A 21,195-nucleotide genomic window follows, 5' to 3' on the forward strand; every position below is an offset into this window, starting at 1 on the left:
GAAACTACGCAATAGACCTAGCTCTGATACCACTGTTGGGGAACGTAGCATAAATTCAAAATTTTCCTACGTGTCACCAAGATCTATCTATGGAGTCATCTAGCAACGAGGGAGGAGTGGATCTACATACCCTTGTAGATCGCGCGCGGAAGCGTTCAAGAGAACGGGGTTGATGGAGTCGTACTCGTCGTGATCCAAATCACCGATGATCCTAGCGCCGAACGGACGGCACCTCCGCATTCAACACACGTACGGAGCAGCGACGTCTCCTCCTTCTTGATCCAGCAAGGGGGAAGGAGAGGTTGATGGAGATCCAGCAGCACGACGGCGTGGTGGTGGAAGTAGCGGGATTCTAACAGGGCTTCGCCAAGCGCTGCGGGAGGAGGGAGAGGGAGGCGCCAGGGCTTAGGGTGGTGCTGCCCTCCCTTCCCCCCACTATATATAGGGCCAAGGGAGAGGGGGGGCGCAGCCTTGGCCCTTCCTCCAAGGAAGGGTGCGGCCAGGGAGGAGTCCCTCCTCCCCAAGGCACCTCGGAGGTGCCTTCCCCCTTTAGGACTCTTCCTTTTCCTCTTCTCTTGGCGCATGGGCCTCTTGGGGCTGGTGCCCTTGGCCCATATAGGCCAAGGCGCACCCCCTACAGCCCATGTGGACCCCCGGGGCAGGTGGCCCCACCCGGTGGACCCCCGGGACCTTCCGGTGGTCCCGATACGTTACTGATAAAACCCAAAACTTTTCCGGTGACCAAAATAGGACTTCCCATATATAAATCTTTACCTCCGGACCATTCCGGAACTCCTCGTGATGTCCGGGATCTGTAACATCCCAAATTTGCAATTTGGAATGTTATACACTAGATCATCATGCATATCATATTTCTTGCATTTTGGTCGATCCTAGAAATTTCACGCAACTCAAGGACCTTCGGAGAGAGTTGGAGATTTCGTTATTTTCATATTTGAGAGTTTTCTCAAATTTGAAAAGAGGATCATTTGATTTATTTTATTTCATCTTCAATTATTTTTCCAATATCAAATATGAGAGAGGGAATAATATGACTTTCCCAAAGTTAAGAAAAAAAATGAAGATCTAATGAATAAATCAAATTTTGGTTTTGCCGGAGTTTTGTTTGCATTTTATTTGGACAGGGAAAAATGCGCGTTTTCAAAAATTGCATTTTAGGTCCGGAGTACAGTTCATTTTTGTTCGGCTCATTTTTAGGAGTCGGAGAAAATTTACTTTAGAATTTTTGGAGCTCGTTTAGTTTCTTTTTCTTCGTTTTTCTGCGCGCGAAACTATTTTAAAAAAAAAGAGAAGGAGCAGCGCCCCGCCTGGGCCAATGCCCAGCCGGCCCCCTAGCCGCGCGCGCCAGCCAGGCCGCCGCCTCGCCCGAGTCCGGCTTGGACTCCAAGCCGCCGCCGCTTTGCCCTTGCCCCCTTCCCCAAGAAACCCCCCTCCCTCCTATAAATACCTAGCCACCCCCCCTCTCCACCCCAAGCAGCAGCAGCAGCCACCGCCGCCTCCCGCCCCGAGCCGCGCGCCAGCCCCGCCGCCTAGCAGCCGCCGCCGCCGCCCTAGCGCCGCCGCCGCCCTAGCGCCGCCGCCGCCTAGCTGCCGCCGCCGCCTAGTAGCCGCCGCCGCCGCCCTTAGCCGCCGCCGCCGGAGCCCCTCGCCGGAGCCTCGTCGAGGTAGCCCCGCACCGCGCCTCTTTTTCTTTCCTCGGTCCGGTTTTTCCTAAAAGAACCGTTCCGTTTTCTCTCCGATTCTTTTCTTTTTCTTCCGGTTTTTGTTTCGGTTTTCTTCCAAAACCCTAGATCGGTTTTCCGTTTCTTTTTTGGTTTCTTTTCCGAAAACCCTAGATCGGTTTTCGTTCTTCTTTCGGACCGTTCGTCTCAACGAACGTGATCACCGATTTTTCCCGGTTAACGACGCCCGTTCGTTTAACCGTTCGTCTCTTTCTTTTCGTCGGATTTATTCTGCGATCGCGATCTCAGATCCGATCTTCGTTCTAGTCTTTATTCTCGCTCGTTTATCGGAATCAGGTGACTCAAGCGCCTGGAGTTTCGTTTCGAAACAGCCGTTCCGTCTAATCAACTTAAACAAGTTTTTGCCCCGGTAAAATTTGACCTAGATTCAACTTGCTAGAACCGAGTTGTTTTCTTTCGCCGTTTGTTTTCTGTTTCTTTGTTCGGTTCGTTCTTTCTTTGCAACCGGAGTTCTTAAGTTGAACTATCTGGTTCGTTCTCTTGTTTGAGTTTTACCTGTGCATTAGATGAGTACTTATTGTATGCTTGTTGTTTGTCTGCGATAGATCACCCGGATTGCGCCGCCTGTTACTTCGAAACCCTAGGTCTCGCAGATCATCAGCAAGGCAAGTAACACTTTGATCATACCTTTTCTACAACCCATGTTTTATTGCATTAGATCAATCCTCTCACATTGCATGATTAGGATCTAATTAAATTGTGGGATGGGAAGTAGATGAGGTAGTACCTATTACCTGTATTATTATGAAACCCTTGGGAGTTACTTCTACGTTTGCTTATTATGCCATGCTATGCTAGTAGACGTGGATTGGGTGAGTGATATCCATGACAGATGTGAGTTTGTTAATTTTAATGGTTTATCTAAGGTGGCAACTTAAACACACATCTGGGTGGATTGAGGCACCTGATGTCTATCAGGACTTGGCTGTTTTTTTTTTGGACCGCCACCCAGGCTCAAAGGGATCATAAGATAATTCATGCTAGAAACTTCCGTGTGCAGCCACATGCTACTATGGGCTCTGGCATAGTTGACTAAGTTGTGCGAACTCTTACGGGGTGGACTAGCAGATGTAGGGGTTGTAGGTGGTACGGTCTACCCCACATGTAAGGTGCTAGCGCTTCTGAAAGACTATGTCTCGATCATCCGTCTTCTCAAACACCATGTAGTGCGAGAAAACAAACGGAGGCGATCGAGTCATGTGGGGAAAAGTGCGCAAACCTCTGCAGAGTGTACAAACTAATCATGATTAGCCGTGTCCCCGGTTATGGACAACTTGAGTATCTAGTACTTGAATATCATGTGAATCTCAACATGTTCCTTCTAATTAAAGTTGTTGGGTTTTAATTGTTCACTTAATTGGGATCGGAATGCTGTCAACCATTCTCGATGTTTCACAACCACCATGATAGTTAAATAAATTTATTCCTTTGCAGTAGGGAAAAATTGGCTTTACGCAAAACAATAACCATAGAGCTTTCCACCAGCCATATATGCATATAGTATAGTTGTTTCATTCCATTACTCTCTATGTGTTACATTGCCAGCATATTCCATGTGCTAACCCGTTTTCGGGCTACAACTTCTCATGTTGCAGACTTTTCAGACGACGAGTAAGGTGCTTTTAGGTCGTGGTTCTATACTCAGTGATGCCGTTGGAGTTGATGGACCCATTTATCTTCCGAGTCTTCCGCTGTTATCATTATTAGATGGCCTTAAGCCATTCTTATTGTAATAAGTTCTCTTTGAGACAACGATGTAATAGGTGTGTGATTGCCACTATGCTATAAATCCTTCGATGTACTGTGTGGTGTCAGCATTACTGATCCAGGGATGACACCCGAGCACAGTAGACTTGACCCATTCGGGTCGGGTCGCTACAGAGATGGTATCAGAGCACACACTGACTGTAGGACACGGCCACTAAGTTAAAGCCATAGGTCACTATTCTCTTCTCATTTTCTAACTCCTCATCTTTTCTACTCTTTTAGGATGACGCACGCGAAGATTAAGTACGCTCAACCGGATGAAGGCACACCATTTGGATTTCACCTGAAGGAAGTCACCAAGTACCTGAACATTGGATTACCAAGCTTCACGGGAACCTTCAACGCCACTCTGCCTGAAGAGGAGCGCTGGAAGATTCAAGCTCACGTTCCGGGAAGGACATTCGCGCCAATCATGAAGCCCATAGATAGTGTTTTCAATGCACCAACCTGGAGTTTGGGAAAGAGCATGGCAGCTCATATCACCATAGGACGTATTGGAGAAGTTTACCAAGAAGACCTCAAGGACACTATCTACCAGATTTGCGGACGCCGAGATGAACAATGGGAGTTAGTCAGCACCAAGAAGGATAGATCCATTGCATCATTCATCCAGGAGTTAAACCAGCACATTCGACGCCAAGAGAACCAGATGTGCAATGATATGATAGAGTTGAAGAATGTGAAGGCAAGGATCATCGAGCTAGAAGGAGAACTGAAGTCTACACGCAAGGACTACATGGACGAGATCGTAGCTCTAGCAAGGCACAATGGCGATCTTAAGCAGGAGATTGAAGAACTCAAGAGGAAGTTAGCATCAAAGGAGGAAGATGAGTACGTCGCATGTCCGGACAACTACATCATCATCGACGACACCGATTCGGATCCAAGTGAACCTGACTTTGAAGACGAAGTTGGAGCAGATATCATGGAGTCTTCCACCGGTTCAAATTTCTAGATGACCACCAAATAGTAGTAGTAATCCCCCATGTAAACATTAGTTCGAGCACTTTTGCGATAGTTTTAGATCGTTTGTAAGCCCTTGTTTGATTGAATGAAGTGATTTTGTGTGCATTTGCTCATGTGCATTGGGGTAGTGTTTTCCCTTAGACCTCACTCTATTCTTAATTCTCATCTTTTCTAAACCCTCAGATGCCTCCGAGACGTGACAATGGATTCCCACCGGAGCTCACTCAGTTGATCCAGCAGCAAAATCAATTGATGCAGATGTTAGTCCAGAACCAGCAGAACAACAACAACAACCCACCAACCCCACCACCTGTTGACCACTTAGCCCGTTTCCTTAGGCTGAATCCGCCGATGTTTTCTAGTAGCACCGAGCTAATAGTAGCAGACGATTGGCTCCGCAAGATAGGAAGGGAGTTGACCACTGCAGGATGCACGGATGGTGAGAAAGTGAAGTTTGCCGCTCACCAGCTTGACGGACCCGCGGCAGCATGGTGGGAGAATTTCACAGCCACTTACCCAGTTGACACTGTCACATGGGATCAGTTTCAGCAAGCTTTCCGCACTGCCCATGTTTCAGCAGGAGCTATGGCCATAAAGAAGCGTGAGTTTCGTAACTTACGCCAAGGAGGAAGGACAGTTGGCCAGTACGTTGATGATTTCAGCAAGTTAGCACGTTATGCTCCAGATGACGTTGCTACGGATGCAGCTAAGCAGGAGAAGTTTCTGGAAGGACTGAATGATGAACTAAGCATGAAGTTGATGGTAGCGAGTTTCAACAACTACCAGGAGTTGGTAGATCGTGCCATCATGATTGAAGGGAAACAACAGCAGATTGAGAACCATAAGAGGAAGTATGGACAGGGAAAGTATAACTCTGGAGCCCAGCAGAAGCCCCGTTTTACCCCTAAACCGGGATTTCAGTTTCAGCACACCCATGGAGGAGGTAGCTCGCACAACCATAATGGCCACAAGAATGGTAATGGGAATGGAGGAAGCAACGGCCAGAACCGGACCACCCCATCGACCCCAACCAAGAGAGACCTGAGTCAAGTCACATGTTTCAAGTGTTCCAAGACCGGACATTATGCCAATGAATGTCCTGAAGGCCAGAATGAAAATGGCAATGGAAGCTCTGGGAAGAAGCCGAACCCTTTCAATAGAGGACAGGTGAACCACGTTAATGTGGAAGAGGTTGAAGATCAGCCCGATGCAGTAATCGGTAAGTTTTTGGTTAAGTCATTTACTGCACTTGTTCTTTTTGACACTGGTGCATCGCATTCGTACATCTCAAGGGGATTTGTGGATAAGTATAACCTACAAACCCAAGCCCTTAGGTCACCCATGTTAGTAACCTCGCCAGGAGCGGAGTATGTGGCAAGTTTATGGTGTGATCGATTACCATTAAGGATTGGTAACTATGTTTTTCCCTCAGACCTAGTAGTATTGGAATCTCAAGGATTGGATGTGATATTAGGCATGGATTGGTTATCAAAGTATAAAGGGAATATTGAGTGTGCTAGTAAGTCAATTTTGCTTACCACACCAGAAGGGAGAAGGATCAAGTATGTATCCCGGCATGTACCAAAAAGGACACAAGTGAATTGCCTAACAGGAGTTGTGCAGGAGGAAGTACCAGTGGTAAAGGATTTTCCTGATGTATTTCCAGAAGAATTGCCAGGCATGCCACCGGATAGAGACATTGAGTTTTTAGTTAAGCTTTTGCCAGGTACCGGCCCAATATCGAAGTGACCATACCGGATGCCAGCAAAGGATTTGGTGGAAATTAAGAATCAGATTAAGGAGTTATTGGATAAAGGTTACATTCGCCCAAGTTCTTCACCTTGGGGATCACCCATACTTCTAGTGGAAAAGAAGGATGGATCATTAAGGATGGTTGTAGATTATCGGGGATTGAATGAAGTAACCATCAAGAACAAGTACCCACTGCCAATGATCAACGATCTGTTTGATCGGTTGCAAGGAGCTAAAGTGTTTTCCAAGATCGATTTGCGATCAGGGTACCATCAATTGAAGATTCGGGAGCAGGACATACCTAAGACAGCATTCACCACGAGATATGGACTGTATGAGTATACCGTTATGTCATTTGGATTGACTAACGCACCTGCCTATTTTATGAACCTGATGAACAAAGTGTTTATGGAGTTTTTGGATAAGTTCGTCGTAGTGTTCATTGATGACATCCTGGTTTATTCAAAGAATGAAGAGGAGCATAAGGAACATTTGCGTTTGGTTTTGGAGAAACTAAGGGAACATCAGTTATACGCCAAATTCAGCAAAAGTGAGTTTTGGTTGAAGGAAGTTGGATTCCTCGGACACGTTATATCCGGAGAAGGTATAGCAGTTGACCCCACAAAGGTCGAGACTGTAACCGAATGGGAAGCACCAACAACAGTTGGAGAGATCCGGAGTTTTCTTGGACTCGCAGGATACTACCGGAGATTCATTGAGAACTTTTCAAAGATTGCAAAGCCTATGAATGAATTGTTGAAGAAGGATACTAAGTTCAAATGGACTGAGGAGTGTGAGGCTAGTTTCCAGGAATTGAAGAAACGTTTGGTTACCTCACCAGTATTGATTTTGCTAGATCAAACCAAGGATTATGAGGTGTACTGCGACGCTTCACGTCGAGGACTTGGAGCAGTGCTTATGCAGGAAGGGAGAGTTGTTTCGTATGCTTCACGACAACTGAAGCCTCATGAGTTGAATTATGCCACGCATGATTTGGAGTTAGCAGCCGTAGTGCATGCATTGAAAACATGGAGACATTTCCTCATTGGAAATCATTGTGAGGTGTACACGGATCACAAGAGTTTGAAGTACATTTTCACTCAGAAGGAGTTGAACCTCCGACAAAGGAGATGGTTGGAGCTCATCAAGGATTATGATATGAAATTGCATTATCATCCCGGGAAAGCTAATGTAGTATCTGACGCATTGAGCCGTAAGAGCCATGTCAACACCCTAGTGACGGGGAAAATACCCAAGGACTTAGCAGAAAACCTTCGTGAGCTATGTTTGGAAATAGTTCCGAGAGGCTATGTAGCAGCATTGGAGATTCAGTCAACATTGATGGATAAGATCAGAGAAGCTCAGAAATCTGACAAGGAGATTGCTGCTATAAAAGAGAAATTGAGCGAAGGAAAAGCAAAGGGATTTCGTGAGGATGAGCACGATACCTTATGGTTTGAGGACCGTGTTTATGTGCCCAATGACCCGGAGATTAGGAAGTTGATTTTGCAAGAGGCACATGATTCACCGTATTCGATTCACCCAGGGAATACCAAGATGTATTTGGATTTGAAGGAAACATTCTGGTGGACCGGAATGAAGAAGGATATTGCAGCATATGTAGCAGTTTGTGACATATGTCAGAGAGTAAAGGCAGAGCATCAGAAGCCAGCAGGATTGTTACAACCATTGCCGATACCCGAATGGAAGTGGGATAAGATAGGCATGGATTTTATCACAGGACTACCCAGGACGAAAGCAGGCCATGACTCGATATGGGTAGTAGTTGATCGTTTGACAAAGGTAGCACATTTCATTCCAGTTAAGACCACTTACACCAGTGCTAAGTTGGCGAAGATATACATGACTAGGATCGTTTGTTTGCATGGAGTTCCGAGGAGTATCATATCAGATAGAGGAACCCAATTTACCTCAAAGTTTTGGAATCAGTTGCATGAAACTTTAGGAACCAGACTAGAGTTCAGCACAGCTTTTCATCCGCAGACAGATGGACAGACCGAGAGAGTCAATCAGATTTTGGAAGATATGCTGAGAGCTTGTGCACTAGATTATGGATCTAGTTGGGACGATAACTTGCCGTATGCAGAGTTTTCTTACAACAATAGTTACCAAACCAGTTTGAAGATGGCACCTTTCGAAGCTTTATACGGAAGGAGGTGCAGGACACCGTTGTCATGGGACGAAGTTGGAGACCGTCAATTCTTTGGACCAGATTTGATTAAGGAGTCTGAACAGAAAGTTAAGTTGATTCGCGATAGGCTCAAGGTAGCCCAGTCCAGGCAGAAGAGCTACGCAGATTCTAAACGCAAGGAGACCGTTTACGAAACCGAAGACAGAGTTTATCTCCGAGTATCCCCACTTCGAGGAGTTAAGCGCTTTGGAGTTAAGGGAAAGTTAGCACCGCGTTTCGTTGGACCGTATAAGATTTCGCAACGTATGGGAGAAGTTGCTTATAAGTTGGAATTACCAGAGGGACTGTCAGGAGTTCATGATGTATTCCATGTTTCTCAGCTGAAGAAATGTCACGCCGAGATGGCGGAGGTACCGCTAAGAGATACAGTGCCACTTGAAGCGATTCAGTTGAAGGACGACTTAACGTATGAGGAGAAGCCAGTCAAAATTCTTGATTATGCCAGCAGAGTTACCCGCAGCAAGGTTATCAAGTTTTGCAAAGTTCAGTGGAACCACCACTCAGAGGATGAAGCCACCTGGGAAAGAGAAGAAGATTTGCTCAAGGACCACCCTCACCTATTTTCTAGCCAACCCGAATCTCGAGGGCGAGATTCATCTTAAGGGGGGGTAGGTTTGTAACATCCCAAATTTACAATTTGGAATATTATACACTAGATCATCATGCATATCATATTTCTTGCATTTTGGTCGATCCTTGAAATTTCACGCAACTCAAGGACCTTCGGAGAGAGTTGGAGATTTTGTTATTTTCATATTTGAGAGTTTTCTCAAATTTGAAAAGAGGATCATTTGATTTATTTTATTTCATCTTCAATTATTTTTCCAATATCAAATATGAGAGAGGGAATAATATGACTTTCCCAAAGTTAGGGAAAAAATGAAGATCTAATGAGTAAATCAAATTTTGGTTTTGCCAGAGTTTTGTTTGCATTTTATTTGGATAGGGAAAAATGAGCGTTTTCAAAAATTGCATTTTAGGTCCGGAGTAAAGTTCATTTTTGTTCGGCTCATTTTTAGGAGTCGGAGAAAATTTACTTTAGAATTTTTGGAGCTCGTTTAGTTTCTTTTTCTTCGTTTTTCTGCGCGCGAAACTATTTAAAAAAAAGAGAAGGAGCAGCACCCCGCCTGGGCCAAGGCCCAGCCGGCCCCCTAGCCCCGCGCGCCAGCCAGGCCGCCGCCTCGCCCGAGTCCGGCTTGGACTCCAAGCCGCCGCCGCTTTGCCCTTGCCCCCTTCCCCAAGAAACCCCCCCTTCCTCCTATAAATACCTAGCCACCCCCCCCCTCTCCACCCCAAGCAGCAGCAGCAGCAGCCACCGCCGCCTCCCGCCCCAAGCCGCGCGCCAGCCCCGCCGCCTAGCAGCCGCCGCCGCCGCCCTAGCGCCGCCGCCGCCTAGTAGCCGCCGCCGCCGGAGCCCCTCGCCGGAGCCTCGTCGAGGTAGCCCCGCGCCGCGCCTCTTTTTATTTCCTCGGTCCGGTTTTTCCTAAAAGAACCGTTCCGTTTTCTCTCCGATTCTTTTCTTTTTCTTCCGGTTTTTGTTTCGGTTTTCTTCCGAAACCCTAGATCGGTTTTCCGTTTCTTTTTCAGTTTCTTTTCCGAAAACCCTATATCAGTTTTTGTTCTTCTTTTGGACCGTTCGTCTCAATGAACGTGATCACCAATTTTTCCCGGTTAACGACGCCCGTTCGTTTAACCGTTCGTCTCTTTCTTTTCGTCGGATTTATTCCGCGATCGCGATCTCAGATCCAATCTTCATTCTAGTCTTTATTCTCGCTCGTTTATCGGAATCAGGTGATTCAAGCGCCTGGAGTTTCGTTTTGAAACAGCCGTTCCGTCTAATCAACTTAAACAAGTTTTTGCCCCGGTAAAATTTGACCTAGATTCAACTTGCTAGAACCGAGTTGTTTTCTTCCGCCGTTTGTTTTCTGTTTCTTTGTTCGGTTCGTTCTTTCTTTGCAACCGGAGTTCTTAAGTTGAACTATCTGGTTCGTTCTCTTGTTTGAGTTTTACCTGTGCATTAGATGAGTACTTATTGTATGCTTGTTGTTTGTCTGCGATAGATCACCCGGATTGCACCGCCTGTTACTTCGAAACCCTAGGTCTCGCAGATCATCAGCAAGGCAAGTAACACTTTGATCATACCTTTTCTACAACCCATGTTTTATTGCATTAGATCAATCCTCTCACATTGCATGATTAGGATCTAATTAAATTGTGGGATGAGAAGTAGATGAGGTAGTACCTATTACCTGTATTATTATGAAACCCTTGGGAGTTACTTCTACGTTTGCTTATTATGCCATGCTATGCTAGTAGACGTGGATTGGGTGAGTGATATCCATGACAGATGTGAGTTTGTTAATCTTAATGGTTTATCTAAGGTGGCAACTTAAACACACATCTAGGTGGATTGAGGCACCTGATGTCTATCAGGACTTGGCTGTTTTTTTTGGACCGCCACCCAGGCTCAAAGGGATCATAAGATAATTCATGCTAGAAACTTCCGTGTGCAGCCACATGCTACTATGGGCTCTGGCATAGTTGACTAAGTTGTGCGAACTCTTACGGGGTGGACTAGCAGATGTAGGGGTTGTAGGTGGTACGGTCTACCCCACATGTAAGGTGCTAGCGCTTCTGAAAGACTATGTCTCGATCATCCGTCTTCTCAAACACCATGTAGTGCGAGAAAACAAACGGAGGCGATCGAGTCATGTGGGGAAAAGTGCGCAAACCTCTGCAGAGTGTACAAACTAATCATGATTAGCCGTGTCCCCGGTTATGGACAACTTGAGTATCTAGTACTTGAATATCATGTGAATCTCAACATGTTCCTTCTAATTAAAGTTGTTGGGTTTTAATTGTTCACTTAATTGGGATCGGAATGCTGTCAACCATTCTCGATGTTTCACAACCACCATGATAGTTAAATAAATTTATTCCTTTGCAGTAGGGAAAAACTGGCTTTACGCAAAACAGTAACCATAGAGCTTTCCACCAGCCATATATGCATATAGTATAGTTGTTTCATTCCATTACTCTCTATGTGTTACATTGCCAGCATATTCCATGTGCTGACCCGTATTCGGGCTGCAACTTCTCATGTTGCAGACTTTTCAGACGACGAGTAAGGTGATTTTAGGTCATGGTTCTATACTAAGTGATGCCGTTGGAGTTGATGGACCCATTTATCTTCCGAGTCTTCCGCTGTTATCATTATTAGATGGCCTTAAGCCATTCTTATTGTAATAAGTTCTCTTTGAGACAACGATGTAATAGGTGTGTGATTGCCACTCTGCTATAAATCCTTCGATGTACTGTGTGGTGTCAGCATTACTGATCCAGGGATGACACCCGAGCACAGTAGACTTGATCCATTCGGGTCGGGTCGCTACATAGTCGTACGTCTTCACGATCCAACCGATCAAGCACCGAAACTACGGCACCTCCAAGTTCGAGCACACGTTCAGCTCGATGATGATCCCCGGACTCCGATCCAGCAAAGTGTCGGGGAAGAGTTCCGTCAGCACGACGGCGTGGTGACGATCTTGATGTACTACAGCACCAGGGCTTCGCCTAAACTCCGCTACAGTATTATCGAGGACTATGGTGGCTGGGGGCGCCGCAGACGGCTAAGGAATAGATCACGTGGAACAACTTGTGTGTTTCTGGGGTGCCTCTACCTCAGTATATAAAGGAGCCAAGGGGGAGGGGGCGCCGGCCAGGAGGAGGGCGCAGGAGGAGTCCTACTCCTTCCGGGAGTAGGACTCCCCCCCCCCCCAATCCTAGTTGGACTAGGATTCCCCGAGGGGGAAAGAGGGAGAGGGGGGGCGGCCACCTCTCCTAGTCCTAATAGGACTAGGGGAGGGGGGAGGTGCGCAGCCAACTTGGGCTGCCCCTTTCTCCTTTCCACTAAAGCCCATTAAGGCCCATATGGCTCCCGGGGGGTTCCGGTAACCTCCCGGTACTCTGGTAAAATCCTGATTTCACCCGGAACACTTCCGATATCCAAACATAGGCTTCCAATATATCAATCTTTACGTCTCGACCATTTCGAGACTCCTCGTCATGTCTGTGATCACATCCAGGACTCCGAACAACCTTTGGTACATCAAAATGCATAAACTCATAATATAACTGTCATCGTAACCTTAAGCGTGCGGACCCTACGGGTTCGAGAACAATGTAGACATGACCGAGACACGTCTCCGGTCAATAACCAATAGCGGGACCTGGATGCCCATATTGGCTCCTACATATTCTACGAAGATCTTTATCGGTCAGACCGCATAACAACATACGTTGTTCCCTTTGTCATCGGTATGTTACTTGCCCGAGATTCGATCGTCGGTATCCAATACCTAGTTTAATCTCGTTACCGGCAAGTCTCTTTACTCGTTCCGTAATACATCATCTCACAACTAACATATTAGTTGTAATGCTTGCAAGGCTTATGTGATGTGCATTACCGAGAGGGCCCAGAGATACCTCTCCGACAATCAGAGTGACAAATCCTAATCTCGAAATACGCCAACCCAACATGTACCTTTGGAGACACCTGTAGTACTCCTTTATAATCACCCAGTTACGTTGTGACGTTTGGTAGTACCCAAAGTGTTCCTCCGGTAAACGGGAGTTGCATAATCTCATAGTTATAGGAACATGTATAAGTCATGAAGAAAGCAATAGCAACATACTAAACGATCGGGTGCTAAGCTAATGGAATGGGTCATGTCAATCAGATCATTCAACTAATGATGTGACCTCATTAATCAAATAACAACACTTTGTTCATGGTCAGGAAACATAGCCATCTTTGATTAACGAGCTAGTCATGTAGAGGCATACTAGTGACACTAAGTTTGTCTATGTATTCACACATGTATTATGTTTCCGGTTAATACAATTCTAGCATGAATAATAAACATTTATCATGATATAAGGAAATAAATAATAACTTTATTATTGCCTCTAGGGCATATTTCCTTCAGTCTCCCACTTGCACTAGAGTCAATAATCTAGATTACACTGTAATGATTCTAACACCCATGGAGCCTTGGTGCTGATCATGTTTTGCTCATGGAAGAGGCTTAGTCAACGGGTCTGCAACATTCAGATCCGTATGTATCTTGCAAATCTCTATGTCTCCCACCTGGACTAGATCCCGGATGGAGTTGAAGCGTCTCTTGATGTGCTTGGTCCTTTTGTGAAATCTGGATTCCTTTGCCAAGGCAATTGCACCAGTGTTGTCACAAAAGATTTTCATTGGACCCGATGCACTAGGTATGACACCTAGATCGGATATGAACTCCTTCATCCAGACTCCTTCGTTCGCTGCTTCCGAAGCAGCTATGTACTCCGCTTCACATGTAGATCCCGCTACGACGCTTTGTTTAGAACTGCACCAACTAACAGCTCCACCGTTTAATGTAAACACGTATCCGGTTTGCGATTTAGAATCATCCGGATCAGTGTCAAAGCTTGCATCAACGTAACCTTTTACGGTGAGCTCTTTTTCACCTCCATATACGAGAAACATATCCTTAGTCCTTTTCAGGTATTTCAGGATGTTCTTGACCGTTGTCCAGTGATCCACTCCTGGATTACTTTGGTACCTCCCTGCTAAACTTATAGCAAGGCACACATCAGGTCTGGTACACAGCATTGCATACATGATAGAGCCTATGGCTGAAGCATTGGGAACATCTTTCATTTTCTCTCTATCTTCTGCAGTGGTCGGGCATTGAGTCTTACTCAACTTCACACCTTGTAACACAGGCAAGAACCCTTTCTTTGCTTGATCCATTTTGAACTTATTCAAAACTTTGTCAAGGTATGTGCTTTGTGAAAGTCCAATTAAGCGTCTTGATCTATCTCTGTAGATCTTAATGCCTAATATGTAAGCAGCTTCACCGAGGTCTTTCATTGAAAAACTCTTATTCAAGTATCCCTTTATGCTATCCAGAAATTCTATATCATTTCCAATTAGTAATATGTCATCCACATATAATATCAGAAATGCTACAGAGCTCCCACTCACTTTCTTGTAAATACAGGCTTCTCCGAAAGTCTGTATAAAACCAAATGCTTTGATCACACTATCAAAGCGTTTATTCCAACTCCGAGAGGCTTGCACCAATCCATAAATGGATTGCTGGAGCTTGCACACTTTGTTATCTCCCTTTGGATCGACAAAACCTTCCGGTTGCATCATATACAACTCTTTTTCCAGAAATCCATTTAGGAATGCAGTTTTGACATCCATCTGCCAAATTTCATAATCATAAAATGCGGCAATCGCTAACATGATTCGGACAGACTTAAGCATCGCTACAGGTGAGAAAGTCTCATCGTAGTCAACCCCTTGAACTTGTCAAAAACCTTTCGCGACAAGTCGAGCTTTGTAGACAGTAACATTACCATCAGCGTCAGTCTTCTTCTTGAAGATCTATTTATTCTCAATTGCTTGCCGATCATCGGGCAAGTCAACCAAAGTCCATACTTTGTTCTCATACATGGATCCCATCTCAGATTTCATGGCTTCAAGCCACTTTGCGGAATCTGGGCTCACCATCGCTTCTTCATAGTTCGTAGGTTCATCATGATCTAGTAGCATGACTTCCAGAACAGGATTACCGTACCACCCTGGTGCGGATCTTACTCTGGTTGATCTACGAGGTTCAGTAGTATCTTGATCTGAAGTTTCATGATCATTATCATTAGCTTCCTCACTAACTGGTGTAGGTGACACTGAAACAGTTTTCTGTGATGTACTACTTTCCAGTAAGGGAGCAGGTACAGTTACCTCGTCTACTTTCCTCCCACTCACTTCTTTCGAGAGAAACTCCTTCTCTAGAAAGGATCCATTCTTAGCAACGAATGTCTTGCCTTCGGATCTGTGATAGAAGGTGTACCCAACAGTCTCCTTTGGGTATCCTATGAAGACACATTTCTCCGATTTGGGTTCGAGCTTATCAGGTTGAAGCTTTTTCACATAAGCATCGCAGCCCCAAACTTTAAGAAACGACAACTTTGGTTTCTTGCCAAACCATAGTTCATAAGGTGTCGTCTCAACGGATTTTGATGGTGCCCTATTTAACGTGAATGCGGCCGTCTCTAAAGCATAACCCCAAAACGATAGCGGTAAATCTGTAAGAGACATCATAGATCGCACCATATCTAGTAAAGTATGATTACGACGTTCGGACACACCATTACGTTGTGGTGTTCCGGGTGGCGTGAGTTGCGAAACTATTCCACAGTTTTTCAAATGTACACCAAACTCGTAACTCAAATATTCTCCTCCACGATCAGATCGTAGAAACTTTATTTTCTTGTTACGATGATTTTCAACTTCACTCTGAAATTCTTTGAACTTTTCAAATGTTTCAGACTTATGTTTCATTAAATAGATATACCCATATCTGCTTAAATCATCTGTGAAGGTGAGAAAATAACGATATCCGCCACGAGCCTCAATATTCATCGGACCACATACATCAGTATGTATGATTTCCAACAAATCTGTTGCTCTCTCCATAGTACCGGAGAACGGTGTTTTAGTCATCTTGCCCATGAGGCACGGTTCGCAAGTACCAAGTGATTCATAATCAAGTGGTTCCAAAAGTCCATCAGTATGGAGTTTCTTCATGCGCTTTACACCGATATGACCCAAACGACAGTGCCACAAATAAGTTGCACTTTCATTATCAACTCTGCATCTTTTGGCTTCAACATTATGAATATGTGTATTACTACTATCGAGATTCAATAAGAATAGACCACTCTTCAAGGGTGCATGACCATAAAAGATATTACTCATATAAATAGAACAACCATTATTCTCTGATTTAAATGAATAACTGTCTCGCATTAAACAAGATCCAGATATAATGTTCATGCTCAACGCTGGCACCAAATAACAATTATTTAGGTCTAATACTAATCCCGAAGGTAGATGTAGAGGTAGCGTGCCGACCGCGATCACATCGACTTTGGAACCGCTTCCCACGCGCATCGTCACCTCGTCCTTTGCCAGTGCCCGCTTATTCCGTAGTCCCTGCTTCGAGTTGCAAATATTAGCAACAGAACCAGTATCAAATACCCAGGTGCTACTGCGAGCTCTAGTAAGGTACACATCAATAACATGTATATCACATATACCGTTGATCACCTTGCCATCCTTCTTATCCGCCAAATACTTGGGGCAGTTCCGCTTCCAGTGACCAGTATGCTTGCAGTAGAAGCACTCAGTTTCAGGCTTAGGTCCAGACTTGGGTTTCTTCTCCTGAGCAGCAACTTGTTTGCCGTTCTTCTTGAAGTTCCCCTTCTTCTTCCCTTTGCCCTTTTTCTTGAAACTAGTGGTTTTGTTAACCATCAACACTTGATGCTCCTTCTTGATTTCTACCTCCGCTGCTTTCAGCATCGCGAAGAGCTCGGGAATAGTCTTGTTCATCCCTTGCATATTATAGTTCATTACGAAGCTCTTGTAGCTTGGTGGCAGTGATTGGAGAATTCTGTCAATGACGCAATCATCTGGAAGATTAACTCCCATCTGAATCAAGTGATTATTATACCCAGACATTTTGAGTATATGCTCACTGACAGAACTGTTCTCCTCCATCTTGCAGCTATAGAACTTATTGGAGACTTCATATCTCTCAATCCGGGCATTTGCTTGAAATATTAACTTTAACTCCTGGAACATCTCATATGCTCCATGACGTTCAAAACGTCGTTGAAGTCCCGATTCTAAGCCGTAAAGCATGGCACACTGAACTATCGAGTAGTCATCAGCTTTGCTCTGCCAGACGTTCATAACATCTGGTGTTGCTCCAGCAGCAGGCCTGGCACCCAGCGGTGCTTCCAGGACGTAATTCTTCTGAGCAGCAATGAGGATAATCCTCAAGTTACGGACCCAGTCCGTATAATTGCTACCATCATCTTTCAACTTTGCTTTCTCAAGGAACGCATTAAAATTCAATGGAACAACAGCACGAGCCATCTATCTACAATCAACATAAGCAAGCAAGATCTATCAGGTACTAAGTTCATGATAAGTTTAAGTTCAATTAATCAAATTACTTAAGAACTCCCACTTAGATAGACATCCCTCTAATCTTCTAAGTGATTACGTGATCCAAATCAACTAAACCATAACCGATCACATGAGATGGAGTAGTTTTCAATGGTGAACATCGTTATGTTGATCATATCTACTATATGATTCACGCTCGACCTTTCGGTCTCCGTGTTCCGAGGCCATATCTGCATATGCTAGGCTCGTCAAGTTTAACCTGAGTATTCTGCGTGTGCAAAACTGGCTTGCACCCGTTGTAGATGGACGTAGAGCTTATCACACCCGATCATCACGTGGTGTCTGGGCACGACGAACTTTGGCAACGGTGCATACTCAGGGAGAACACTTCTTGATAATTTAGTGAGAGATCATCTTATAATGCTACCGTCAATCAAAGCAAGATAAGATGCATAAAAAGATAAACATCACATGCAATCAATATAAGTGATATGATATGGCCATCATCATCTTGTGCTTGTGATCTCCATCTCCGAAGCACCGTCATGATCACCATCGTCACCGGCACGACACCTTGATCTCCATCGTAGCATCGTTGTCGTCTCGCCAATCTTATACTTCCACGACTATCACTACCGTTTAGTAATAAATTAAAGCATTACATCGCGATTGCATTGCATACAATAAAGCGACAACCATATGGCTCCTGCCAGTTGCCGATAACTCGGTTACAAAACATGATCATCTCATACAATAAAATTCAGCATCATGCCTTGACCATATCACATCACAACATGCCCTGCAAAAACAAGTTAGACGTCCTCTACTTTGTTGTTGCAAGTTTTACGTGGCTGCTACGGGCTTAAGCAAGAACCAATCTCACCTACGCATCAAAACCACAACGATAGTTTGTCAAATAGACTCCGTTTTAACCTTCGCAAGGACCGGGCGTAGCCACACTTGGTTCAACTAAAGTTGGAGAGACAGTCGCCCGCAAGCCACCTATGTGCAAAGCACGTCGGGGGAACCGGTCTCGCGTAAGCGTACGTGTAATGTTGGTCCGGGTCGTCTCGTCCAACAATGCCGCCAAACCAAAGTATGACATGCTGGTAGGCAGTATGACTTATATCGCCCACAACTCACTTGTGTTCTACTCGTGCATATAACATCAACATAAATAACCTAGGCTCTGATACCACTGTTGAGTTTCGTAGTAATTTCAAAAAAATTCCTACGCACACGCAAGATCATGGTGATGCATAGCAATGAGAGGGGAGAGTGTTGTCTACGTACCCACGCAGACCGACTGCAGAAGCGTTGACACAACGTAGAGGAAGTAGTCGTACGTCTTCACGATCCAACCGATCAAGCACCGAAACTACGGCACCTCCGAGTTCGAGCACACGTTCAGCTCGATGATGATCCCCGGACTCCGATCCAGCAAAGTGTCGGGGAAGAGTTCCGTCAGCACGACGGCGTGGTGACGATCTTGATGTACTACAGCAGCAGGGCTTCGCGTAAACTCCGCTACAGTATTATCGAGGACTATGGTGGCTGGGGGCGCCGCACACGGCTAAGGAATAGATCACGTGGATCAACTTGTGTGTTTCTGGGGTGCCTCTGCCTCGGTATATAAAGGAGCCAAGGGGGAGGGGGCGCCGGCCAGGAGGAGGGCGCAGGAGGAGTCCTACTCCTTCCGGGAGTAGGACTCCCCCCCCAATCCTAGTTGGACTAGGATTCCCCGAGGGGGAAAGAGGGAGAGGGGGGCCGGCCACCTCTCCTAGTCCTAATAGGACTAGGGGAGGGGGAGGTGCGCAGCCACCTTGGGCTGCCCCTTTCTCCTTTCCACTAAAGCCCATTAAGGCCCATATGGCTCCCGGGGGGTTCCGGTAACCTCCCGGTACTCCGGTAAAATCTCGATTTCACCCGGAACACTTCCGATATCCAAACATAGGCTTCCAATATATCAATCTTTACGTCTCGACCATTTCGAGACTCCTCGTCATGTCCGTGATCACATCCGGGACTCCGAACAACCTTCGGTACATCAAAATGCATTAACTCATAATATAACTGTCATCGTAACCTTAAGCGTGCGGACCCTACGGGTTCGAGAACAATGTAGACATGACCGAGACACGTCTCCGGTCAATAACCCATAGCGGTACCTGGATGCCCATATTGGCTCCTACATATTCTACGAAGATCTTTATCGGTCAGACCGCATAACAACATACGTTGTTCCCTTTGTCATCGGTATGTTACTTGCCCGAGATTCGATCGTCGGTATCCAATACCTAGTTTAATCTCGTTACCGGCAAGTCTATTTACTCGTTCCGTAATACATCATCTCACAACTAACATATTAGTTGTAATGCTTGCAAGGCTTATGTGATGTGCATTACCGAGAGGGCCCAGAGATACCTCTCCGACAATCGGAGTGACAAATCCTAATCTCGAAATACGCCAACCCAACATGTACCTTTGGAGACACCTGTAGTACTCCTTTATAATCACCAAGTTATGTTGTGACGTTTGGTAGTACCCAAAGTGTTCCTCCGGTAAACGGGAGTTGCATAATCTCATAGTTATAGGAACATGTATAAGTCATGAAGAAAGCAATAGCAACATATTAAACGATCGGGTGCTAAGCTAATGGAATGGGTCATGTCAATCAGATCATTCAACTAATGATGTGACCTCGTTAATCAAATAACAACACTTTGTTCATGGTCAGGAAACATAACCATCTTTGATTAACGAGCTAGTCATGTAGAGGCATACTAGTGACACTAAGTTTGTCTATGTATTCACACATGTATTATGTTTCCGGTTAATACAATTCTAGCATGAATAATAAACATTTATCATGATATAAGGAAATAAATAATAACTTTATTATTGCCTCTAGGGCATATTTCCTTCACCCACATGTTCCACGATGATCTCATCGGATGAACCACGATGTCAAGGACTTAATCAATCCCGTATACAATTCCCTTTGTCTAGCGGTACGATACTTGCCCGAGATTCGATCGTCGGTATCCCGATACCTTGTTCAATCTCGTTACCGGCAAGTCTCTTTACTCGTTTCGTAACACATCATCCCGTGATCAACTCCTTGATCACATTGTGCACATTATGATGATGTCCTACCGAGTGGGCCCAAAGATACCTCTCAGTTTACACGGAGTGACAAATCCCAGTCTCGATTCGTGCCAACCCAACAGACACTTTCGGAGATACCTTTAGTGTACCTTTATAGCCACCCAGTTACATTGTGACGTTTGGCACACCCAAAGCACTCCTACGGTATCCGGGAGTTGCACAATCTCATGGTCTAAGGAAATGATACTTGACATTAGAAAAGCTTTAGCATACGAACTACATGATCTTGTGCTAGGCTTAGGATTGGGTCTTTGTCCATCACATCATTCTCCTAATGATGTGATCCCGTTATCAACGACATCCAATGTCCATGGTCAGGAAACCGTAACCATCTATTGATCAACGAGCTAGTCAACTAGAGGCTTACTAGGGACATGGTGTTGTCTATGTATCCACACATGTATCTGAGTTCCCTATCAATACAATTCTAGCATGGATAATAAACGATTATCATGAACAAGGAAATATAATAATAACTAATTTATTATTGCCTCTAGGGCATATTTCCAACAGTCTCCCACTTGCACTAGAGT

This window comes from Triticum urartu, chromosome 2A (assembly GCF_056163025.1).
Source record: "Triticum urartu cultivar PI428250 chromosome 2A, HENAU_Tu73, whole genome shotgun sequence".
NCBI lineage: Eukaryota > Viridiplantae > Streptophyta > Magnoliopsida > Poales > Poaceae > Triticum > Triticum urartu.